The 6,181-nt window shown below is 32.1% G+C and overlaps 1 protein-coding gene across 1 annotated transcript in view; it reads right to left on the bottom strand.

Annotated features, from left to right (window-relative positions):
• LOC115877859 overlaps window positions 1-6,181 on the bottom strand; it is a 61,862-nt gene that overhangs the window by 42,512 nt on the left and 13,169 nt on the right. The gene's annotated exons all lie outside the window — the stretch shown is intronic.

A 6,181-nucleotide genomic window follows, 5' to 3' on the forward strand; every position in this document is an offset into this window, starting at 1 on the left:
ACTTTACTAAAATAATACATTGCTTCCTTAAATGTATAAAAGGGTATCAGAAATTTCTGGTCTAATTTAAATATTTATTTCACATAAAAAACTTCGTTATTTCAAATACAACATTATGTATTTTTTTAAATAAGCCGAAGCAGATTTAAATGCTCTTTCACACTATATTAGAGTTTCCTATACCTATCTGGCTCAGATTTTGAATAAAAAGCGATTTTTCAATAAAATGGCAATCAAGATGACTGGTGTCGCCATGGTAATTTGCTAGTGACAATTAGTAGCTATTTTCAAAATCAACATTAGTTTATGGACATTATTTAAATTGATAACAGTTTATTGTTATTTAATTTACCTACAATCCTACAATAGTTTAATAAGTAAGCATGTATTATTTTATCAAGAAAAATAAAGAAGTAGTTCTTTGATTTATATTACGATGACTTGTAGATATATTGGATTTTCTATAAAAAGGCCATTCAAGGCAAATTCATTTTCTTCACTTCCAACGACAGGTTTCTGCCTAATAGGTTTTTCATATACCACACTATCGGCTCTGCAAAATAGGAGAAGTAGTTTTTCAAAGGAACATCTTTGAGCATAAACCCTTCAGGCCAACAAGCAATTGTCCTCACAAAATAAAATCATTAGTAACATACCCATTTCTTCCGCCAGCAGATACTACTTCATTTTTCTTGATAAAATAATAAATACTTACTTATTAACCTTATTGTAGGTAAATTAAATAAAAATAACCTGTTGTAAATTTAAATAAAGTCCATAAACTAATGTCGATTTTGAAAATAGCTACAAGTGTCACTATAGAAAACTGCCATGGTGACACAGCCATCTTGATTACAATTTTATTGAAAAAAAAAACGACTTTTATTCAAAATCTGAGCCAAATAGGTAAAGGAAACCCTAATACATATAGTTCGAAAAAACATTTAAATCTGCTTCGACTTATTTAAAAAAATACATAGTGTTGTATTTGAAATAACGAAGTTTTTATGTAAAGCAAATATTTAAAATAGACCAGCAATTTCTGATACCCCTGTATACATTTAAAAGCAATACATTTTTTAGTAAAGTTTACTTCTCTGTCGTATTAATCAGCACAAGAACTAACTCTGAAAAGTAATGTACAGGGTGTTTACAAAATTTTTGATTATAGCATGCATATTTAAATATCTTTAAATATCTCAAAAACCAAAGCATTTAAACATATTAAACCCTGATAATAAATGCCCCATTTTATGCCCAAGAATCCAAAAATGAAATAAAATACCGGCTGTTCCATAAGAAAAAATATAACTTTGGTATGGATCTTACTTCTTACACGTCCTGTACATTTCAAAATAATTTGAAATTATGCACATTGCCTCTCTACATATACCCATAAAAAATTTGGTTTCTACATCTTTCCGTTTTCGTATAATCAACCGAGGCGAATGTACATTTATATAAGGAATGTCATCAATAGTCATTTTCATGCCAACTGGACGCTCTCTTACGAAAAACTGGCGCTTTTTATGAAGTCATGGCCAGCTATGGTTTTCATTTAAAAAAAACATGTTTGTGTCATATGTCAAAAATTACAGGCTTTAGAAAAAATCGGAGAAATCGTTAGGGTTGTGATTATATATAACTTTTATCTGTCTAAAATAGATTATAATGGAATTAGGGACAATTTTTAAAATAGCCGAAATTTGTTTTTTTCGAAATATCTAGTGAGCCATGAAATTTTTCAAAAATCTGAAAGTCGCATATTTATGACCCCACAAAACTGCAGTTCTTTCCCCATTTAACCGACTCTCTATCTCCAGTAGTTATCGAGATACCCATAGAGAACATCGTAGGAAACTCACCTTGATATAATTTTGTTACCTACATATTAATTTAAAGAAGCTGTTAGATTTATTAGCTAAAATTTACTATGTATGTCGAATTTTTGCTGCTTTTATTATTAATGAAATAGTAATTTTATTGAAAATTTAATAAATCTGTCATTTCGAAATAATCAATTACAGATAGAGATAAACATTTCTTATCTATTTTTCCATTTATGAAACAATCCGCAAACTTTTCAATGGTTTCAAGAGCTACTAAGTTTTTTTTTGAATGAAATCGATCAGTAGTCCAAAGATGACAAAATTTTTTTCCACTACACTGAAAAAACAAAATAATCCAATATTACTAGATTTAAACAATAGTGCACTTCAACTTAATTACTTCTTAGAAAATATTGAAATAATAACAATTTACAAATGCATCTGAGAAAAGAAAGACATGTATTCCCGAGAAAAAAAACCAAAACCTTAATTTATTCAAACTGCACTCAGATGCAAAAAAAAACGTAACGGAGAAAATTTTGGTCAAATTTAAAGTGTTATACCGTGCTGGCAACTGTTACTCTTGGGTCGGTATTTACATGTGTGGAAGTAAATCGCATAGGGATCTTACTAAGTCGGAGTGAGAGATATGCGACGGAGTGCTGTTGCGGCGTTGCCGGTACGCCTTTCCCTATCAAGTAAAGTAAAATCACGATCGCAAACCGCTTATTTTTAAAAGACTTTTTTCGAAAAGATAACTAGATAAAACCATTAGAAATATTTCTGAGCATCTGAAATGGAATTATAAGGCTATACTTAAGGTGTCATTTTTTTATAAACGAGAAAACGTCAGTAATCGCGATAATTTAAAAACTCAACTTTTTAACAAACGCCATAACTCAAGAAACACTTTAGATATTGAAACTTTTATTTTTATTTTGAAGATAGGATCTTTTACAATATGTTTACATAAGTTAGTTTTTTTCCATTTAAAAATGTTAAACAACCAATCTATTTACTTTTAGAGAATAGCAATTTTCAGCAATCGTGTAATTTTTTTATTGATAAAGATGTTCACTTACTGTCTACGAAGAAAATGCAGCAGAAATATTAAGAAAGTTTTTGAAAAAACTACAATCAATTATTTCTAATAGATTTCGAGATATCGATTTTTGAATTCAGAGTTCTAATAGGCCGACCACTGTAGAAAACCAACTCAATTCCACTTATTTTTACCAAAAATGCAAGTGTTTCTAGCTTGCACTTAAAAATTTTCAAGCCATAGGGAAAATTACTCGTTAATAAATAAACAAATAAAGTATCACGACACGCAATTAAATCGTGAAGCTGAACGCATGATGCACACCTTTCCCTAGAACTTTAAGTACTGACAGAGCTACTGATAGAAGTGTCTAGCCCTAGCAGTCAACTTTTAAGCTTGACCAATCAGGTTGGTTAGCGTGGTTATTTGAAGTGTGTTAATGCATTTGTATTTGTCAAAAACTCTAACGTGATTCGTCGGGCTTAATATGTCCTATGAGGCAGATGAGGCAGTGCCTCACCAATACATTTGAAAAATTACACTTATTAATCGATACATCTTTATTCACAATTTTATATTTATTTCCCTATTTGCATTAATAATAATTGCATTTTTTAACCGTCATTCTACAATAAATTACGTCGATGGTATTCCTTTAAACGCGCTTCCTATCCCATATGCTACAAACTCGACGATGTATATCCATCTCATTTGTTCTTTAAGAGGTATATGTGCAGAGGTTTGCCTCTCGCCTTTCCTTGTCTAGCGTATTGTGGTATATCGCACTGATGGAGCGACAGCGTTCACTGGAATCTTAACTCTGTAGAATGAAAAGAAAAAGCATAGGCAAAACCTTTAGTTGAAGAGAGATAAAATGTATGGAGTAGTAGCGCGTAAAAAGACCGTATTGAGGCGGGCCTCAAATGTAAATTTGAACCTTAAAAGCCGTTCGTTAAAAATATGTATCACTTCCCGATCAGTTCCCGATCAGCCCGAGAGATTTTAGGAGACAGGCTGAAAATGCAGAATTGCATTATTTTGGAATTTGGCTTAGTTTGAATCAGAGTTTTAATTAATTCTGCAGGTTATTACACTGTTTTGTCTACGTTTTTTAATGTAAATTGCATGTTTAATTACTCTTTTTACTGATTATTGTACATATAAAGTAAATACCTAAAAAGTGGGCAGTGACTTATTGTTGATTGATATGATGATTTAGAGGGACCATGCATCATCAGAGGACTTCGCCAAGTAAAGTTTTTCGAATCATTTCTAGATAAATTGTGTATAGTCAAAAAGTAAAGCGACCTGTTACAGATTTCGTTTTGTTTTATTTTTATAGGATGGATAGAAAAACAAAATGTTACCATACAGAGTAAAATATAAGAGAAAATATCCTGAGGTCGCTTTGATAAAAATTTACTGTTGCAATAAATAGCCCTATGTAATAGGTACCATATGCTCGAGAAAAAACGGCGTCAGCGTTGGCTATGAAATGAAGATCGCTGTCATTTTATATGTAAATTTATATGGGAAATGTCATCGATCGTCATTTTCCAGCCAACTAGACGCCGTTTTTTTTTCGATCATACGGTATAATACTGCGAATTATATTACATAAGGCTATTTCCGCAACTGCTAAAAATTTAGAAATATTTTAAATACAAAAATGTGCGCTTTTTAAGTCTGTAGGTATCTAAAATACTAAAAATAATATACAGTGTGTATTGCATTTAAAAAAAACTGAGATATAGTATTATAATATTGCAATGTTGGCCGCGCCATAAAAAAATCTCTGTGAATGTGAATTTTTCTCGGATTTCTTCTTTTATCCGATAGCGAGGTATGTAGCTATATTATACGTACTTAAGCAATAATATATCAATAAGTTAAATTCACTCTAGATTTTTACCGCTTTTTAAAAGATGAAATTTTTCAAATATGAATTATCATGGAAATCCCGCATAGGTACAGTACGTCTGTCCGTTCTGTAGCCACGGGGTATCCGTGAGAGGGGAAACGATATTCTCTCCATGTTTTTCGTAAAAAATTAGACGACGCGTCCCATCAATAAAAATTCGACAAATTTGCAAGTACCCAATAAAATGAGTGGGCGGAGCGATTTGCGGTGACGTACTCGTCAAGTCGACGTATGAAATATATTGCTGTTTATTTAAATGTTTTTTGTCCGCATTCCTTTCATAGACACAGATCCAGCAGGCGAACTGTATATAGTGCTTCAAATAAATCAATAGTGTGATGTATGCTGAATTTTATGCTGAACCCAATTCTGTACAGAAAAATGGTAATGCGATTGCAATTTTAAAGAAAATATTTTTTTAGGATATGTACTTTTTTTATATAGAACTTCCTCGTACTAATGGCCACCCTATATACATACTAATAAAAATTATCTTCTAATGTGCCTCACCATCTTCCAGTGCTACGAGCCGCCCCTGATTCGTATAGTCAGTTTTTTATAAACTTTAGTATTTGGCATATTATACAGGGTTAATCGAGGGGTTGTTTTTACCTTAACTTTAAAACACCCTGTGCAATAATTTTGTGTGTCAATTTTCCTAATTTATAATTTTACGGTCAGAACCATGTCTCCTGAGCATTTTGTTTTTTGATTTATATCAATTCTCAATATTACATGTTTTGGCTAATTTTTAAGAGCAAAATGAACTTGCCACCAACAATTTGCAATTTTTTTAATTATTATTTCTTTTTGAAGTTATTTTTTAATATGACAAAGCGGGTTTGGTGATTATTGTGAACTATACACTATTATGAACTGCCCATCATGTTTGACGTTTTGGAAATGCTTGGCAAAAGGGTAGAGTTACCAGCTTCATTAAAAGAACTTCGCTTGGTTCTTAAAGAAAAATAGGAAAACATAATGCAATATGATATAATGGTACGTACACATTGGTGCGCTGCGCCGCGTACGGGCGGCGCGCGCTCCGAGCGTTCAGCGCGCGTTGCTTTTTTTGTTTTAACGAACATCCCGCGATCCATAGAAATCCCGCGAACATTCGTCTAGTCGTTAATCATGTCTCTATCGTCCGAGAAGAACTACGAAATTTTAATCATGAGTAGTGCGACTGTTTAAACAGTCCATTAATAAACAATATTCAAAGAAAAACACAAAAAAGGGAATTTATTCAAAGAAAATACACATAGTCACTGATAAATGCGCGTGGAATGCGCGCGGTGTCTTCAGCGGCCGTCCCAACTGAACAACGAACAAATAAACCGGAGCCAAGGGAGGGGGCAATACAAAGTATTAATTTTAATATTATTTTTT

This window comes from Sitophilus oryzae, unplaced genomic scaffold (genome assembly GCF_002938485.1).
Source record: "Sitophilus oryzae breed Bouriz unplaced genomic scaffold, Soryzae_2.0 scaffold_1499_pilon_pilon, whole genome shotgun sequence".
Taxonomy (NCBI): domain Eukaryota; kingdom Metazoa; phylum Arthropoda; class Insecta; order Coleoptera; family Curculionidae; genus Sitophilus; species Sitophilus oryzae.